At 37.1% G+C, this 20,600-nt stretch overlaps 1 protein-coding gene and 1 non-coding gene across 4 annotated transcripts in view; both read left to right on the forward strand.

Annotated features, from left to right (window-relative positions):
* DCC (DCC netrin 1 receptor) overlaps positions 1-20,600 on the forward strand; it is a 1,044,138-nt gene that overhangs the window by 252,121 nt on the left and 771,417 nt on the right. The gene's annotated exons all lie outside the window — the stretch shown is intronic.
* LOC148758429 (small nucleolar RNA SNORA72) lies at positions 14,927-15,058 on the forward strand. The gene has a single exon (XR_016021228.1). It is a non-coding gene; the product is annotated as a small nucleolar RNA SNORA72 (small nucleolar RNA).

Consider the following 20,600-nt stretch of genomic DNA (forward strand, 5'->3'; position numbering starts at 1 on the left):
ACAAGCTCACCCTGATAGCCCCTTTCTCTCAGCCAAATTGCACAAACACTGACTTAGTCAGTAACTGGAGCAGAATGGTCAAAGGAACTTAGGTGGTGTACACAATTCAAACCTCATTTGGGTTCCTTGGTGGAAATAAGAAAAAGAAATAAGGACATAAAAATGGGGGGAGGGGCAGTGTCTTTGCATGCTCGTCTCTTGTTTGAGTTGCTTTATGAAATATTAAACGGCAAAATGTATTTCCAGTGTCAAAGCTCAGTTTATTTCGGGGAAGGAAAGTTGTGTTGTAATTAGGTTTACCCCTTCACCCAAATCCTCAGGCACTAGATACTGACAGAGGCTCATTCAACCATAGATTCATGGTTGGCTGGGTCTATGACTATGTTTTATGTATGTAAATTATCTTGTCAAAAATATGATTTTTCACTTCCTCTAGTATTTTATCTAAAACATTCTTGAAGCTGAGAAGTTGGCCTAAGCTTTCTCTCTGAAATCCATTTTCTAACTGACTGAGTTTTTCAGAAGCCAATGTCTGGCCAGTTTGTGAAATGGGCCAGGTCAGAACTTTGTGAAGTAGACAAACTGATGGTCAAAATGGCATGGTCTGTGTTCTTCCCTACTCAAAACTCCTTCAGCTGCAGACTCCCACTGGCTCCCAGAACACAGATCATTATAGTCAAGACTTTGGGTTGAAGTCTTTTATTAAGAAATTCCCTCTGAAAACGGAAATGTACAGTTTTATCTGCGGTTAACTGCTAACACTTTTATCATTTGATTCTTTTCGCTTTACATTATTTTTTAAAACCATGATTTAATATTACTTTAATAATTCAAAAAATGAATATGTACATGTTTAACCTGAGATTGATACATTAATCTTAACACAAGCTTTTTAATCACCGATGGCAGGATTTCACAACCTCAGCATTATTGACATTTGAGGCTAGATAATGCGTTGTTATATGTGGGGCTGGGGAGGGAACTTCCTGTAATTGTAGGATATTCAGCAGCATCTCTGGCCTCTACCCACGGGATGACAGTAGCAACCCCCCCTTAGTCATTTTGACAGCCAAGTTTATGTCCTGACATTGTTAAATGTCCCTTGAGGGGCAAAATCACCCCTCTCTGGTTGAACCCATTGACACACAGGGAGTAAGGCACTGATTCACTCCTCCAGTTTGGACGGAGCTCCTGAGGGACGTGAACTATGGGAGGCCCTACTTTCCTGCTGTATATATTCCAGTGTGTGTGTGCAAGTTGTGGAAAGTCAGAGAAGATCTCAGGGCCACATATTTCAATACAAGTGGGCAGGTCAAGCTACACATCAAAAATGTGTTTGTGGACAAAATAGGAAGTAGGCACTCAATCTGCAAGGGGACCCCACAGAGCCATTTCTTACTTTATTATTTCACTAAGGACTTGCCCTCTTCAAAGGGTAGGTTTTGCTAAATCCTAACTCTAGGAAAATGCTAAGAAAGAAGGTGCTCTGGATGAGTATCAGGTAATAGTTTGGGTCTTCTGGGTGGCTTTAGCTCAAGAACTGACCCACATGTAGTTGGCTTTTTAAAAATGGCTCAGAACGAGAATGACTCCATCAGGAGAATTGTTCAGATCACCCCCATAAGCTGCCATTTACTCATTCTTCTCTCATATTTCTTTGACTGCTTTTCCAAGCCCAGGAGCCCCAAGTCCTCCTCTCAGTTTAGGCTATTGACACCTCTCTTTCTGACATCTGGCTATATTTTAGTGATCTCCAGGTACTAACTCTGCACTGCCTATTGGAGAGGAGACAGGAGCTTTGCCCTCATTGCTGCTTTCCTCTTCCTGCCATGACCCTACCTTGGCTTTATTCTTCCTCCACATATACTCCACGAGGCAGGACATTAGGTCTTCTGCTTGCTTGAGAACTTCCATTTGTGGGGCCACCTAAAGGATCAAGGAAAAGAAGACTTTCTACTCTAAAGACTTCAGCTGTAGGATGCACCGCTTCCTTCTTCCAATTCTCGTGGGCGATCACCCTGCCAATGGCTCTTGCATCACAACAACGCATGGTCCACCTCCTGGAAGGATGAGCAAATTAAAGTATAAAAACTTACAGGCACACACTTCACATGTTATTAACTATGAAACTGTGCTTAAAAGAGAATAATCTCTCTCCAGGACTTCTTAATTCCATCCTAAAGAAGGTCAAAACCTTCCATAACTGAACTCCTTGGGAAGGTCCTTAGTTCTTACTTGAACTATCTCTTGGAATTTCTGGTGGTCCTTGGAGATGAGCAGGCCTTTAATTAGTGGGTGCTACAACTCTGTCTTGGTTTTAGGTGGGTAACACCCTGATCCTCATTAGGACAGCTTCTCTAGAATCTATGTGAAAATTGTCAAACTGAATTTTGTTCTCTATTTCAGAATTAAATTTCCTTTTCCTAACTGAATAAACTTGCTCATTATAGACCCATTTATTATCTCTGCTTCTCTAAGAAATGTGCTCTTCTTTTGTTCAAAATTGCACACTCTCTCAGGTGAACACCCCAGAGTAACCCTTCACTTGGGGATTCAGCGTCCTTTCAATACAAGTCCTCACTTTATCTCACCATCGTTACATAGCAGTAGTTTTTAATAGTATTAATGTTTGCATTATAACTACCTATAGTCACATTTTCTTGATTCTATTCCAATTGCTATGAGATCATTTTTCAATCTGCATGCTTGTGAAGGCATCAATTTCTAGGGTGAATCTCTGAAATCACTGAATTTTATATACATGTAAATGTGTTAGCAAAAGCTGGGGTTATACAGGACCTAAGTGGTAGATACAGGAACAGAGCTGCTGAGTTCCAAAGCTCAGACATAATGTCTTCCTCTTTAATTCTTTTTTTGGATGCTCCTCTTAACGATAGTAGATTTATACCAGCCTTTTGGTCCACATTCAGGTACTTTAAAAATGTTATAACCAGTAAAGAGTAGAACTTTTATAGAATGGCACATGTTTTATAACTATTGGCTCCAATTTGGATTATTCAGCACTTACCTTCTTTTAGGGATAGATCTAGAAAGTACCAGCCTCTTTTTCACTGCATTTATGTGTTGTGTTCACCTAATTATGACCTTCTTTCTGGGGCAACGTTCTACCCAAAAGCATTTCCAAGCAATGGAACTTATGTTCTGGTGCAGGGTTACAGACACACTCACATAGGAAACATATTTCAAATATAATGCATTTCAGTAAACCAATCTGTGTGTTGGTATTTCAAATGATGATTTAAATTACATCAGCTTACTAGTGAGTCCAACAGTCTTCTTAGAGCATATTGAATATGTAGACGTTAGGAATCATCTAACTCAGTAATTCTCAAACTGTGATCCCAGGGCCAGCAGCATTGATGTCCCTAGGAGCTAGCTAGAAATGCAAATTTTAGGGCCCTACTAAATCAGGAATTCTGGGGGTGGGACCAGGCAGCCTGTGTTTTAACTAGTTCTGCACATGATTTGAATACACACTTGGAACCAGTGCTCTGATTTATGCTTTGTACAGTTGAGAAGCTGAAGCCAAGAGTAATAAAGACCCTCTGAAAGACATAGAATAGAACTTGCTAGTAATCAGAATGGGGACGGATCGTAATACTTTGTCAAGTGTCCTGGACTGCCAGTGAGGCTGCCCTCTCTGTATATGCTTAGGGATGACATCCTCTAAGTTTCAACAGCTCGTGCTAATTCCTCCTACGTGGCTGCTTTCTGGCTGATAGCAATACTCTTTCCCCATTTAAATCCACGAGCCACTCAAAAGGTTCCATGGCTGTTTGTTTCCCCACCAAGCTTCCCTTTCCTTGCTTGATATTTAGTTGAGCATCTAGCCTAGTGCATTCAGCCACTTTCTTTTTAAAGCCCCAGCCCTTTGCATAAGGGCTTTGTGATTATTTTTCATTTGTTGTTTCCTGTTTTGTTTTACCACATGCCCTACCTTGGAATCGGAAGGGCTGCAAGCACCAAGAAAGACTTGGTGAAATTCTGTGTTTTGCCAGAAAAGTCTAGCTAAATGCAATTCCATCTCCTAAAGTCAATTTGCAGGTGGCGTCTTTGAAAGAGCGTATGAAATTGTGAGCAAATGAAGTTTTATCTTGCTGTTAACAAGGATGCTTTGCCAAACCTGTCAGCACTGGTGCTGAGCCTTTTGTGTTACATTGTCTGCTCCAGCTGCTGCCATTGGCTGTTAATCAGAAGTGTTTATACTTTTTCATTCTCACTTGATTTCCACTAGCCCGCTTGGCTTGGTATTCAGAGTTGGTTCATTACAGAGAATATTGTTACAGCCCCGTCTTGACATTTCACTGTCAACTGGCAGTGATGGGTCAATATTGCTTCTACTACTCTTCACAAAGTAGAAAATATGCGATCACACCAATTAGATGGTTTAAGCAATTTTTTTTTTTTCTGTTCAACCTTTCTTTTAGCTGCCCAAACTGGTCTAGAATTGAAGGAAAAGAAAAGGAATGAATAGAAACCAAATCTTTGGTTTAGGGGGCTAAGGAGATTAGCCTGGTAGAATGTCATAATGTCTAGGAGGGCGGAGATCAAAGTCAGAAAGCACAGGCACCCATGTATGCACTTCTGGCCTGTATACCGGTCGCGAACGGAATAATGGATCCTTTGGAAAGAGTTTGCAGGAGCTCACAGCATGTTACTGTGTTTCCCCAAAAATAAGACCTAGCCAGACCATCAGCTCTAATACGTCTTGATATAAGAGCCAGATTTATTTTAATGTAAGACTGGGTCTTATAATAATATAATATAATATAATATAATATAATATAATATAATATAATATAATATAATATAATATAATATAATATAAATACTGGGTATAATATAATATAATATAATATAATATAATATAATATATAATACTGGGTCTTATATTAATTTTTGCTCCAAAAGATGCATTAGAGCTGATGGTCCGGCTAGGTCTTATTTTGGGGGAAACATGGTATCATTAATGATTTTAAAGTGGGACATTGAGCAAAATGCTCATGTGTCTCCTCACTATTCTCTTCTCTTCTCTGTTTCATACTCGTGAGCTTTTTTTCAGGCTTGAGAGACCATGACGATGTTCCCGAATTCCTGATCTTGTTTGGTTTCTCATAGGGCTGAACCACTGCGATGCCGTTCTGTCCATCAGTCTGACTTCTCCTTCTTTTCTTGTTTCTTCATTGTTCTATTTCCCCTAGATTTTGACTTCTGCACCTATGCGATCATGTCAGCTGGATTTTAGGCAGCATGACACTGGAACATACACACATTTTGGAGTCAGTGAAAATTTTGGATTCAGTGAAACTGGATTCAAATGCCTGCTTAGTTATTTTCATTAGCTTGAGTGGCTCTTGAGCAAGGCATCAAACTGCTCTAAGCCTATTTATATCTGTAAATTGAAATAAAAAAATTAATAACAATTAGTTATGATGTACTTTTTTTGTTATTTACTATGTGCCAAGCATTGTGCTAAATGCTGAGGTAAATACCAGGGATGCCAAAAAAATATATGCACATGACTTGTATTCATCTTTTGTTATCAGTATATATTGAGTATCACAATTTTCATACAGTTTTTTCCTTTCTTAAAATGTGTATACATTTTGTTGACACCTTCTGTATAAATAAGAGGCATGCAGAAGGGCTACAGGAGGAGAGAAAAGGGCCACGGATTTCCATTCAAGCACCCCAATATAACCTTTGGATGGAAATGAGATATTAGCTGAGTCTTGAAAAAGGAATGTCAGGTAGGTAAGTATGCTGGGAAGGCATTCCCAGCGGAAGACACTGTAACAATGGTGTGGGGGCCTAGGGGTACATGGAGGCTCAGACCCAAGATGTGAACACAGAACTATACATAGTTGATCCTATGGAGTGTAGGGTAATTGGTGGGCAGTGAGGAGTGGCCAGAAATCAGCCTGGAGAGCCGGGTCAGGGCTTCTTGTGCATGTTGTAGAGCTCAGACTCCATTTCCCCTGTGATGGGAAGCCCAGGAAGCAATTAAAACATGGGTTTGGATGGATGATTGGGTTGTAGTGTGGTCGGTGCATTAGAAGAGAGAAAGTCTGTTAGAAATGGGAATAACTTAGGCATTTTGTGAAGAGTATATATAATCTAGCAGTGCAGTTCTTGCTGAACCATGGGTCAGCAAACCTTTTCCGTGAAGGGCCAGAGAGTAAATATTTTCAGCTTTGTGGGCCTTGTGGTCTCTATCACAACTACCGAACTCTGCCAAGGTAGCGTGAAAGCAGCCATAGACGGTCTGCAAGTAAGTAAGTGTGGCTGTGTTCCAATAATCCAAATTTGAATTTCACAAATTTTCATGTGTCAAGAAATATTATAACTCCTTTGATTTGTTGTCAAATATTGAAGATACAAACATTCTTAGCTTGCAGGCCATCTGAAAATAAACAGCTACTGCGTCTGTGTTGTGCCCTGCTGGCCCCGTCCTAAAGAAGTATTCCGTTTTCCCCTGTTTTCTCTGGTAATCATGCCATTCTCTTTTCAAAGCCCAGATTTTAAATAATTTAATAGGGTTATATTTTTCAACCTTTTTAAATGATTTTTGCTTTTCTTTTCTTCTTTGTTTGTGAAACACTTTTCCTTCCCATAGTCATTAAATTATTTTCCTGCAGTTTATTTTTTTCCTTGAACTTTAAAAGTTTGTTCTTCACATTTAGGCTTTCATTCAACCTGGAATGGAATTTTGAATACAGGCTGAAATTTAAATTTGATTTACTTTTTTTCCTCCTATATTGATAACCAACTTTCACAGCCCCAGTTATTGAAAAGGCCATCTTTTTCCCCACTGTACCACAATCACCCCGACTTTCTTTAAAAAAAAAATTACCTTTTTAACCTTTTGTCATACACATCAAGGTGAACGTACACATCAAGAGTCAGCTCATCAAGTTGTCACTTGAAAACTCATTGTATTTTAATAGAGTTGTCTTGAATTTGGCCAATTTTGAGGCAGTCAACATTTTTACAGTATTGAATGTTTTTATAGATGACCATTGTATGTATTACTTCATTTCATTCTTTCATCACTTTCAATAAAACTTCATCATTTTCTCCATAAAGATGTTGTACATTGTTGGTTATGGTTAATTTTTTAACTGGGTAACTTGCTTTTTAGTGTTTCTTATAATTGACATTTTGAAAATTGCAAAATATAACTATGTTTTTATGTTAGACTTTTGCCACTTAAATGGAAATAACATTTATAGCTTGTAAAATTTTATTTGAATTTCAATGTGTTAAAAATTCTTGTCCCCAGTGGGTAAATCTGATTTTTGGACATAACGAAAAGTTATGCAGTATCAAGGTTACGAAACAAGTGATCCCATTTTGATTAAAATTAAGATGGTCCAAACTTTCAGAAAGTTCTTCTTGTGGGTCATGAACCACTTCTGAGTACACTTCAAAAAGGAAGTCCACAGTGTCATGAGAAGTAGCAAAGTTATTTGACTAATTTGCTGTTTTCTAAGGGGAAACATCTTATCTAGCTGTGTTAACTTAGTCATTTTTTAAAAGAAACTGTCTGTTACTCATACACATCATCGAATGCTTGTTTGCATACCTACCTAAACCTCTTATCATGCGTGTGTTTATCATTTAATTTGTCATATCATAGATTCAAACTTTTGACATTTTTCTATCTGAAATTGTGACCCAGCTTTGTAGCTCACTGCTTTCTTTTTCCTGTGGATAAGTGTTTGTAGATTTCTTTGTTTCCCTGCCCTTGTAAACATTTAATCTCTTGTTAGTTTGCTCCCTTCAGCTGCCAATAATCCAAGTTTATTTAATTTTTCTCTATGTACTTGACTTCTAGTTCGGAAGCCTCCAATGACAAATTGAAGGAGTTTGTCATTTTATCTTTTTCCTTCCTCTTAATGTCACATATATGTGAACTTTTCTTCTCTAAACTGTTGGTGACTTCTGAGGTTTTCAGTTATTATTAACAGTTTTCCAAATTGCCATGGCATGTCAGAACCTGTCAGAACCTTCTCCCCTATGTGTTATCAATTATCATTTTAAAACTGGTAGGACTATTGTATCATAAATGCTTGTGTTCTTAGATCTTTTTGCATCTCTGTATGATCACAAATTATATGCATTCTTCTGGTCTGTATTTTGCTTACATCCTATCAAAATTAACTCTAAAACCTCTATATCCCACAGTCAGATAAATACGTAAGTCCTGAAATACTCAATGAACACATTTCTCTGTAACTTCGCACTCTTTCTAGTTTCTTGTATGATTATGGCTTTATCACTTCTCCCATTCACCAAACACTTTCTCTTGAGTGAACATACTTTACTTTGGATCAATACTCATCATTACAATTTTGCAAAGAAATTAAAGATGAGGGAATTTCACATCTTATGCAATAACAATGTACATGTGAGTCTACTCAATATAGATTTCATTCTCAAAATGAAAATATTCTCATATTTATGCTGGTGACAGGAGGTGTAATTCCAGATAGACACAATGTATTACCTTGAATGTGTGATAATTTGCTAAAAAGCTGTTTGGTTACCAGAATGCTTTTTTAGATATTATGGTTAAAATTGAAAGCCCAGCTTTATTCAGAGGATGGGGACATTTTTGGAAATGTGTATTTCTATGCAACTTATCTTGTTAATCATACTGGATGTTTTACCTTATCCCCTCACTGTTGTTTATTTTCTCAAATCTCTGTATCTGCTTAGCCATAACAGTAAAGTATAATTATTTTTTAAATGGAAATAGGATTTAATTTGCAACGTGTTTTTTAAATGCTCATGTTTCCCCTTTAACATTAGGCCCACATTTTGAGTCATTGCTATGCAGGAATCAATGATACCTGGTACCGTATACACATTCTACCTACCAATAATAGCTCATAAATTAAATACATTGTGCATAATACAACCAATTAAACTCTTTCTTTAAGTATATATGTCTTAAAATAATATATGTTTAAGAATGAGTTGCCTTTTTCATATTAGTACTCTAAGGAAATACAGTACAGATACAAAGAGATGTAACATTTTTTACAATAGAAGAGGCTTTAAGAAGCAAGATTTAACACAGATTACTTACTCTTTATCCACTATTTGTCATGATTTGGTTTATTTTGATTGTGAGCACTTGACAAAGGAGTATTTCCCTTCCAGGTGCCTTACATCTGTTTGTTTAGGGTCGCGAAGAGGTGTGGTTTGCTGTCTAGGTGAACCTGAAATGTCATCTAAAATTGGAAAGAGTATTGCCTGACATATATTATTGAGGACAAACACGTTTTTCTCTACCTATTGATCAGTAGATACTAAAAGTCATGCATTTTTGTTGACAAGAAAAGGTTATCTAATGGATTATTTTGAGATGAGTAAAAGCTGAATGCTTTTCAACATGTAGCTTATAGATCACAGCTTCAAAATCACCTGAGAAGCATGTTGAAAGTACAGTTTTTAGACTAGCTCTAGACCTGCTTCAGAATCTCCAGGGATGGAGACTAGAACGACCATATTTAAAAGAAGATGACTATAGGTAAACCAGTGCATGCTAGAATTTGAGAGAACTGTCTAACTGGAAAGAACTTTTATGATGTAGTGATTCTAGTCCCAAATCTAGCTGACTAGAATTGGACACTCAGGTTTTTGTTTGTTTGTTTGTTTGTTTGTTTTCTTAGTTTCAGGTGTACAAAACAACTTGGGCCACACATTTATTGAGCTTTGGGCCTCTGCTTTCTCATCCATTAGCTCAAGAGGCAAGAGTATGTAATCTCTAAATCCCTCCCAGCTCTAAAATTCTGTAGACACAACATTTTGAAAGACATAAAGAACAGAAGGGTAGGAAAATATAGAGATGGGAATACTAGACCAAGATTTCATAAAAGCTGTAGAGAAAAAAAGCAAAATAAAGATAGTTTTAAATGAATAGTTGTTTTTTCATGTCATTTTTTAACCATAAAAACTTTTGAGAAACCCTGAATAGTGAAGTTAGCACACACAGACTTTATTTATTCTCCTAACTTAAATTCCAAATTGATAAAGCATGGCATATGTCACAAAAACAATGAAAAAAATCTAAACTTAAATAAAGACAAAACAGAAAGAAGCAATGCCACAAATATTAGACCTTAGGAGATAATATTTTTTTAAAAATTCAATAAAGAGTAAAAGCTAAAAAATATAGAAGGTAAGCTTTCCCTGGAGTGTTTTGCATAAAAGAATGTAAGCTTTTTTTTATTTGATTTATACAGATTGCCCTATTCTTCATTTTTACCTTTCACTTTATGTATGTTTACTAAGGAGTTTATAACAGTGTTTTCTTCTGAGTTTTTAACTTCAACCATATCTGGGCTTATCTTTCATTGTCAATAATTGCCGGGCTTACAGTAATGTTCAGAAATGTGTAAAAGTTAAAAAAAAAGTGGCATCTAAGGTGATAAGTAGAAAAGTTCTCAATTAATTAATTAGCTCATTCACCAATGCTAGATTAATTTGCTAAAATTTGCTTTAACTGCTGTTCAAGAACGAAAAGCCTCATCTTGACATTTGAGGATTTCGGTAATCTTGTTTCATTGCATCAACCTGACCAAATGTTTTCTTCCTCATCATCTTCACTAGCCCGACCCAGTTAGTCCTATCTTTGATGATGAGCTAGTCAGGAAGCTTCTCAGGAACAGAGATGAGCTGAACATCTAATAGCTTTTATGTGTACCAGTTACTGTTTCTTTCAGGTGTACCAGGCAGCCATGACTTAACCAATGACTGGTCCTTTTTTTCCCACCAGTAAGAAGTTCGGAGGAATGATGACGTTGTAATTATTTAAGCAATGGCTCTTCCCTCTTGTTTTTGAAAGTGGCAGTTGCATCTTCTCATTATTTCTGAATTCAAAATAGAAAGAATGAAGAATGGATGAGATTTGCACCATTTATGTCTATAATTTCATATTGGGAAGGAAAAGGTTTCTCCAGAAATACCCCTCCCGGATTTCCACGTGTATTTTGTAGACCTTGTCAAACACATCATGTGACACACATCTTAGTCATATCATCACACATGTCACACATTATCATAAGACACACATCTTATCACACAGCATATGACCGTATCTAGCTGCAAGGAAAGCTTGATAGTGGAGTGTTGCCTATTTTATGATCACTGTTCTTCCTTTGCTTTGTTATATTTTATGCAGTCCTACTATATAATACTTCTAATTTACTCCATGTGATCATGGTGTCTCCTCAATTATGTTATACTAGGTGTCATGCGGGGTATCAGGCGGGGTCTCTGCTCCCTCTCCCCACATAAGAACGCAGGATATGGTGAGGCCAAAAAGGAACACCCACTGAGCCATAGGTAGGGAAGTCATACCACTATGGTCTCACTGGAGTCTGGGTTCACACGACGTGTGACCTGCTGTCCGCTTTGCTGCCAACCGACCAACTCTCCTCGTCTCTCCTCCTCGCCTCTCCTTCTCACCTCCTCCTCGCCTCCTCTCTCCTCCGTAGCCGCGGCAGTTATATTTGTGGCCAATGGCTCAATGGTTACAGCTGATGGCCAACCAGCCTCAGCTGATGGCCGTCCACTACCTGAGCCAGCACCCTTCCACATGAGGCTGAGAGCCTGGAAACTGTTCTCTGGGGCTCTGTCCCCACACTAGGTCTGACAATTAAGTTTGAGAGCTTGTTAATGATGATGTTGCTAACCTGTTTTGATATCAGAGGGATTATTCATTATGAATTTGTACAAACTGGACAAACAGTTAACCAAGTTTGCTATTTGGAAGTGCTGAAAATGCTGCATGAAAAGGTTAGACGACCTGAACTTTTCGCCAAGAATTTGTGGCTCTTGCATCACTACAATGCAGCAGCTCACATGGCACTGTCTGTGAGGGAGTTTTTAGCCAGTAAACAAATAACTGTATTGGAACACCCTCCCTACTCACCTGATCTGGCCCCCAAAGACTTCTTTCTTTATGCAAATATAAAGGAAATATTGAAAGGAAGAATGTCAGCAAATATTTTGCTGACATTCAGGATATCAAGGGTAATACAACAGCTCTGATAGCCATTACAGAAAAAAGAATTCCAAAATTGCCTTGAAGGGTGGATGCATAGCTTCCCAAGGGGAAGTAGTGATATTCAGCAATGAGGTACGTAGCACTTTTTCTAGGATGAGTTCGTGAACTTAATTGTCAGACATCATAGTCTTTTCATGAACAGAGGTTAGTGTTCCCTGTTTGTATACCTCAAAGGGATTACCCAATGTGGCACTTAATAAATATTTCTTGGCATATATTTAATACATACTCTGATCTGCTTTTAGTCAGTATGGTTTATTTTCAGGAGCTGAGGTCCTAGAATTGAAAAGGGAATTTGAATCATTAATCACCTATTTAATAGCTATATCATAGTTACTGGCTTATCATGTAACATCTCTGAAACTCATTTTCTTATCTGCAAAGTAGTGGAAAATAATAAAACTTATTTTATTAGATTTGTTTGAGATATAAACATAAAAATTCATGTGAAAGCGTATTGTAAACAATTAAACTAGTTTGGAAAAAAAATAATCACTGTTACTAATGTAATATTTCTAATATTCTGGAATAAAAATAGGCTAAGTGACAGGTTTGTAAGAGGCAGTAGAAGTTATTTTCCTACTGCTATATGACATTTCTTTTAAAGTGGCATAACTAAACCAGAAAAGAGACAGCGATTACAACTAATAAGCTATTGCATTTAATTTGTTAGGCTTTCACAACTGCTAGTCTCTAAGATTAACTTGCCATTGGTTCTGATATTATGGTAGCAGCAAGCAGCAGCAAAAGATGTGGCCCTTTAGAAGAAAGGTAGAAATCCAGAAAATATAGTCTAATCAGAAGTCCTGCTCAATGTGGAATAAGAAACACTGGGACAAATTTACAGTTATATGTGGACAAGAGCATCCAGTGATACACTGTAGTTCCCGCTTGTCTGTGGCTTTGCATTCGCTGGTTCAGGACTGCACAGACAACCTTGGTCTAAAAATGTTAAATAAAAACTTCCAGAAATAAACAGTTCATGAATTTTAAATTGGGTACCATTCTGAGTAGCACTGTGAAATTCTGTGCTGTCTAACTGTGTCCTGCTTGGGATGTAAAATCTTTCCTTTGTCCAGCGTATGTACACTTTATAAGCTAGCTGTCCCTTAGTCACTTAGCCCTCTTGATTATCAGGTTGACTGTCATGACAATGCAATGTTTGTGTTCAAGTAATGGCCTAAAGCACAAGAGTAATTCAAATTTTATCATATATATACATATATATATATATATATATATATATATATATATATATACATATACAGATAGAGAGAGAGAGAGAGAGAGAGAGAGAGAGAGAGAGAGAGAGAAATTTTATCATATATATGAAAAAACGCAATACAGGTACACATATTCATATGTACACACGCGAACACACACACACACACACACACACAGTTTGGGTACTATCTACAGTTTCAGGAAACCACTGGGGTCTTGGAACATATCCCTTGCAGATAAGGGGAGGGTACTATATTGGTGTTGTGTTTTATATAGAGAGAATGGAACACACCTTTTCTGATTCTGGAAGATGGTACTGCTTAACCTTACTGTAGTTCCGTTACTTACTACAGTTAACGGCTGGATTAGATTGGGCATGTCAGAGAGGGAAAGTTACTTGAGTAAGGACATACGTTATTGGTTAAGAATAAAGAAAATAGTTACATTTAATTCAGCACTGAATCAACAGTTGCTTCCTTCTGAAATCCAATCAGAAGTCTTATGAAACCTGAAGTGGATTGTGGTTGGGGCTAGATGCGTACATAATAGTAGTATCAATTAAATAAACTAAACAAAGTGTTACAGCTTAGATTATTCAGATTTCTTATATTTTAATACTACAAAGAATGCAATTTTTCACCTAAACCAAAGGATTCTAGAAAATATTTCAATAATGTTTATAATGGATGTCTTCCACAAATTTTATTCCTGTCACTTGTTTTTCAAGCACGGTATTAAAAACCCCCAAGTGGTCAAATTAATGTAACATTCTCATTAAATTCTTTGGTCATTTGAAAATTCTATCCTAGAAAATGTCATTTTATTTATACACACACACACATACACACACATGCGCGCACCATGCACACACATGCGCTCACACACACGGGAGAAAGGGTAACTATCAATTTATTCCATAGAAAATGAGCTAAGTCTCTGGCACTTCGACTGTTGTTTTGTATGGTTTGACATTGGTATCAATGGCTTAATACAACCAAGTTTATTTTTTACTCATGAAATATCTACTTTGGGTTGTGTGTCTATATCTCCATGGCTTCTGTCCCTCAGGGCATCTGAGATGTCCAGTGTATTCTAGACTGCTTTGATCTCATGGCATTCCATTTCAACATGGACTTCCATTATCTTTATAGGAAGGGAAGAGTATGCTTTAGAGTTGTGCACAGGCAGTTTAAAATGTGAACCTCGATTTGACCCATGGCCAAACCAAAACAAGGCTATTCCCAACTTCCTGAGGGTGGGGAAGCACCATCGTCTGAGAAGAACTGGATGTTTGTGAAATGTAGTGATGCTTATAATAGGAACATAAATATCTGTCCATAGTGATTTAAATATTTGACATTATTTTCTAAATCCCCAGTTCACTAATTGCAATTAAAAAAAAATTGTTATTTCTAAATTGGGATTTGTTTGCTTTGGAGTCCAGTTGCATTCACTTTGGGTATCAAATATGCATGTTATTTCCTCTTACATCATCATTTGAAATCTGCCTATCATTTCCAAATAATGGATGAATTATCTCACCTTCAAGAACTGAGTTACAATGAAATCTATTCTATAAAAATTTATATTAAAAAGTCAAACCTGTGAATATTCTTGCTGTTCTGATTTTGTAATAATCAGTGCAGGCTAAACATTCGCTGTATTAAGACCAAGCATGTGTCCCCAGACCTAGTTCTCTTCCTAGGTCTGGTTTTACAAATGCTGGTTATAAACTGAAAATAAATAAATAAATAAATAAATAAATAAATAAATAAATAAATAAATAAATAAATAAATAAATAAATAAATAAAACCAAAAATTAGTTGATGAGTTAACCACTTCAAGGCATATTTTTACTACGTGAAGTTTTTTTTTTTTGTTTTTTTTGAAGGTGGATGGGGAAAATGTTTCAAACTTTGGAAACTTGGAACCTTTGAAATTAGCTCAAGTATTTCAACTTGTAGATAGCTTGTTTCTGAGATGTTAAGAGTCTTCTTTTCATCTATAAATCAGTGATTTTTTTGTGATGCAGCATTCAAAATATCTGGAGGTATATATAGTGAAAATTCATTGAAAGTCATACAGATCTTAGTTGTAATCCTAGCTTGTATTACTGAGTATAGACTATTATATTTAAAAAACAAACAAACAAACAAAAAAACACCCCCACACAATTCCAGTGACAACAAAAGTGTATTTCTTGATCATGTAAACACAAACATAAATTCCAATTGGCAGTGGATGAGGTGGGATTCTTTTCCATGCAGTTACCCGATATATTTTGTGTCTCCAGCCTCTGAAAGACTGCCATTTCAACACAGAACTTTCAAGGTCACCCTATGTGTCACTCTCCAGTGCGATGGCAGGGGAAAAGAGAAAACAGAGTATCATGTGGGTGGTTTAGATTAGCCACGCCTAGAAGTGACCCACAGTAAATTTTCTGGAATGTGGTGATTCATCTTCAAGGAAGGCTGGAAAATGTAGTCTAGCTGTGTGCCCCAGAGGAAGAGGAAATGCATTCTGGTGAACACAAAGCAATGGCAAAGCGTAGTTCTGCCATTTACTATCTATGTAGCATTGAGCAAATTGCTTAAACTCTCAGATCCAGTTGTCTAGCCCATAAAAAATAAAACATACTACTTCCCCTATTGGATTGTAAAAGGATAATAAGAATTATTAAAGACCAAATGTAAGACTGCTTTTAAAGACCGAATGCAGTACCTGGCACAAAGTAGATTTTTCTAAAACAATAGCTATTATTTAGCACTCAATGAGAAAAAACAAACAAACAAAAACACACGCATATTCATTATTCTCACTGACTTGACAATCTAGTTGAAGAGAAGCACATTATAAGATGGTAAGAAGCATGCAGGTATATTTTGTGTTTGATATAGATTATTTAAAAAGGGCTGTCTAGTTTGTCTCTTTACACTGGAATCTTTTTGCCATTGACATGGAATTTTGGGGACACATTATGTGAGTAGGGTTTGGTGAATAGTAAATTAAGTATACTAGATTAACGGAGATCAATGGAAATTGAAAAAATTAAAGTTGTGGCCAAGCTGTGTTAAAGCCATTGTTTGTGACTTCCTTTTTTCTAACCCCTGAAACGTCTTGGAATTGGGGTAATGAAGGACGAATAGGCCTTTGCACGAATCTATAAATTTTCATGTTTGTCAAAATGCTCAAAGTGATTTTTGCTGTATTTGTCAGGATGGTCTAGGTTATACTGAAGTAACAAATACCACTATAAACACCAAAATCTCAGTAGCTTCACAAAACAAAGACAATTTATATGAATGGGCAGGAACTTTGCTCCAAGTTGTTACAGATTCAAGCTAACAGATGATCCAGGACTTTGTGATGCCGCCTTCTGTACACAGGAACTCCCCAGCCCACCGGCAGGGAAAGAGATGACCATTCTGAAGTACAGAATGGAATTGGCCCCTCACTTCCACTCAGGGCCCATTGTTCAGGACTTGTCATTTCAACCCTACCTGAAAAGGTGAGGGTATTTTTCCTTGGGCCCAGGATGCCACAAGAGAGCCAAGTGACACTTGAAGTCCCTATAGTATCTGGGTACTACTTAAAGGCTGGATCTCCAAGACTTAATTTGGCGAAGAAGGGAGGTATTCAGCAATCTGAAAGTAAGCATACAGCTTTACTTTTTAGCAATAAAATCTTCACTATCTATTCAACCAGGGGTTTGTAGCTAAAATCTGAATCAGACAAATCCTTTGGGCAAGGAAGTGTCCCCTACAGAGTCTTTTCTGAAGGAAATTGCTCACATCTGATCTTACCTAGGTTTTTACTCCTTTGATTTTGATGAAATCACTTATGTGTACCCTGCATTTTGTCTAACATCATAGAGAATACAAAGAGAGTATCAAAATAGCTATCTCTTCCCCTAAGTTTATAATATTAAAGCTGAGAAAGTATTTGCACACTAAAATCACCGGATATCAATTCTGTGTGAAACAATGTGGAACAATTATGCAAAAAGCATTGAAAACAAAGAAAAAACATTACATTTCTAGGTATCAGAGAAATGGAGGAAGGTTTTTCAGGAGGAGACGTAAGTTGGGCCTTGATACTGGCTGAGCAGTGGGAAAAATTAGAATGAGGCAAGCAATGTGTATTGTGGCATAAATATAGTAATGCTTTCGACATGCTCCATTGAGGAGCCTATTTAGAACTTCCAGGTCCTATTTTCAAGGATATTTTTTCCCTATATTTTGGAAAGAACTTCTTTATAGGAAAGTAAATTTTCTGCTACTCTATTTCTTGACCATATCCTTTCTTCTCTTCCTGCACCCCTCCCTGACTCACCCTGGCTCTAAACTTTTAGATCTGTATCATTCTGCTTGCCATTCTCTTTACTAAATTTGGAGTCATGATTTCCAATGGTTTATTATAAGCAGTGGGAGCACCATCTCACAAATATTAATGAGCATCTTGTATGTGCAAAGCAAGAGAATTTATAGATAAATATAATGTAGGTCTTGTTCTGAGCACCTTATACTCAAGTTGGAATCTGTCCATATAAACAAGAGATTCCAGTAGAATTCAAAGCAGAGAAAGAAATGAGTTTGGTAGATGAGATCACAGAGGACTTGGCCCTTCCAAGAGAGGGGAGAGACCTCTTTGGAGAAGAGACCCCTGCCCTGAATCCTAAAGAAAGGAGTGCCTAACTACTTGAAGAGTAGACAATCTTTAGTCGGAAGGAGCTGTGTGAGTAAAGACAGAGGTGTGAAAGAGATCACAGGAAGTCAACCCATCTGTGATCTGTATGACTAGTAGATAATGAAGAATGGGGTAGGAGAAGCAATTAGGAATCTGACATTGGAAGACATCAAATGCCACTTAAGGAACTTGAATTTTGTAGGGAAGAAAGATGCACTTCCCGGCATTTCTAGAAAGCAGCTACTTTTATCCTTAAATTTGACGCTCCTGAACCATCACGGGTAAGGATAAATTCTTGAATTTGCCTGAGTAGGAGGCAATTTCTAAAACTTGCAGAGTCAAATATGTAAAAATAAAACTCTGCTTTGTGTCACCATCTGCCCTGAAATGCATCTATATCTCACACAACTTCATTACATCAAATTCTATTACCAAGCAATTGTCCATGTTTTCTCTGAATGTGAATTCCTGAGAGCCCAGCAAGGCCCACAGATTCCAGCAAGTGTTTGAAGCATACATCTCAGATTGAGAGTCAGTGCAACATATTTCAATAAAATATGAATCCAGGCACGCACAGATTGAGACATATGACTTGCAAATGTAAATAAATATAAAGGTGTGTTTTTCTGTTTTTTGACAGGAAGGAATATTTGATTCATATGTTTAATATGCTTTACCTCTTTGCAGGGGTACAAACTCAGGAAATGCAATTCATCATACAAGGAAATTTCAGAAACAAGTGACTTAGAAATAGGAACTACAGATCAGAGGGTGAAAGGCAAAACAAAAAACAAAACAAAACAAAACAAAATGAATAGGATGTATAGAAAGGGTACATTTAGCTGTGTTGATTATTCTATGTGTGTTTAGGGGTTTGAAGGAGTGTCAGAGGGGGAAATAAAGAGTAGAGGTTTTGATTTTACTTCACTATAGTATCTAATTTGCTGGATGGCTAAAGCAAACCACTCGCTCCGTTTCTAATTAACATTTATTAAGCATCCCCAGGTTTAGCTATGATGTTGACTTAGGTGTGGGCCAGGTAGCTTCATTGGACGAAGTATGGGGTTAACAGGGCCAAAATTCTTTGCTTGGCGCTTTCACTGACGGTACAATTTTCTGTGCATTCTGATTTTAAACATTCTCTCTGTTGTTCCCCCCAAAAGAACTTTGCTCTAGAACTCCAATATATTGTATGCCATGGAGTTCTGATGACTTCTGTATCTGAAAGGGACCTGAAAAAAATCTTTGTCAAATTGGGTCTTGAAATTTGATGTGGGAAACAGGACAAAAATGCTAGAGGATGTAGATGACCAGGTGAATTGAAATCTCTTACGAGAACACAATCCAAACAACAAGAACCATGTTCATGATATGTTAATACTATTATCATTGTATAAAATTTGTAAAATAAAAGTAACAACCTTATTGTCCTAGTTTCCAAGGAGTGTTTATCATAAAAAGGCAAAATAGGTAAATGTATTTACTATTCCCTAAAGGAGGTGTTCACGAGTGTTTATTTTCTTAACTTTAAAAATAATGTGTATTATATGTGAGGAACTCAGTATATACTGGGTAAGATTGACCACAGAACTCTATGCATGGAAAGGCATTGACTCATGAGCTCAAATTCTTTATTTTACTCAAAAGAACGAGATACCAAGTCTACTGAATCCAAGGATGGAAGTGCTTATTTCTATAGAAAAATATACAGTAGAATAATCGTTGCAATTTGCATGGACCTTGGTACACCAGGGAATGGCAACCTTTTTCTTAAGGGGCCAGATAGTAAATATGTGAGGTTTTGTGTGCCATGCAATCTTGGTGACAACTACTCAACTCTGCTATAGTAGCATGAAAGCAGCCAGGCAATATACAAAGGAATGGATGTGGCTCCGTTTCAATACGATCTTATTTATGGACCCTCAAATTTGGATTTCATGCCATTTTTGTACATGTTACAAATTCTTCTTGTTTTGGTTTTGGTCCAACCATTTAAAAATGCAGAAACTATCCTTATTTCATGGACTGCACAAAAACAGGCAGTGGACTAGATTTCGCCCATGGGCTGTAATTTGCTGACCTGAATTTACATTGTCAAATAGTTAGCTTTCTTCCTCTTGGTCTTTTGGTCTGGTTTTAGAATTGTCTCATTTTGACAGTGATTTAAGAATGTGTGTTGCTAAAGTGATTAGGATAAATATCAGTAAAATATTTTAGATATGTTTAATCTATGGCATTATTTTGGGAGGTGTTTAATCCTCGCGTTTATTCATCCCACTCATAAACCTCCAATGACTCCTTCCTGACAGCCACATCTAGTTAGTATCAACCACTGTAAGCCTCAGCTGGTTTCAGCTCATAGTATGCAGCCGTCACGCGTGTGCATTTCCCCTTGTAGCTGGAACAGAATTCCCTCCCTGCCATCTTTCCCCTTAATGATTCTTAAGAGGTTTTCAAGGCCTCATTCAGTTCTCACACCTCTTTGAAATCTTCATAACCATTTGTACTCATAGGTGCAACAGATAGTTTAATACCTTATTACTTACATACTGTCATACATACTTTTTAGTTCTCTAAGGGCAGATTGAT

Source organism: Rhinolophus sinicus, chromosome 4 (assembly GCF_057876585.1).
Source record: "Rhinolophus sinicus isolate RSI-liver-muscle chromosome 4, RSI-T2T, whole genome shotgun sequence".
Lineage (NCBI taxonomy): Eukaryota > Metazoa > Chordata > Mammalia > Chiroptera > Rhinolophidae > Rhinolophus > Rhinolophus sinicus.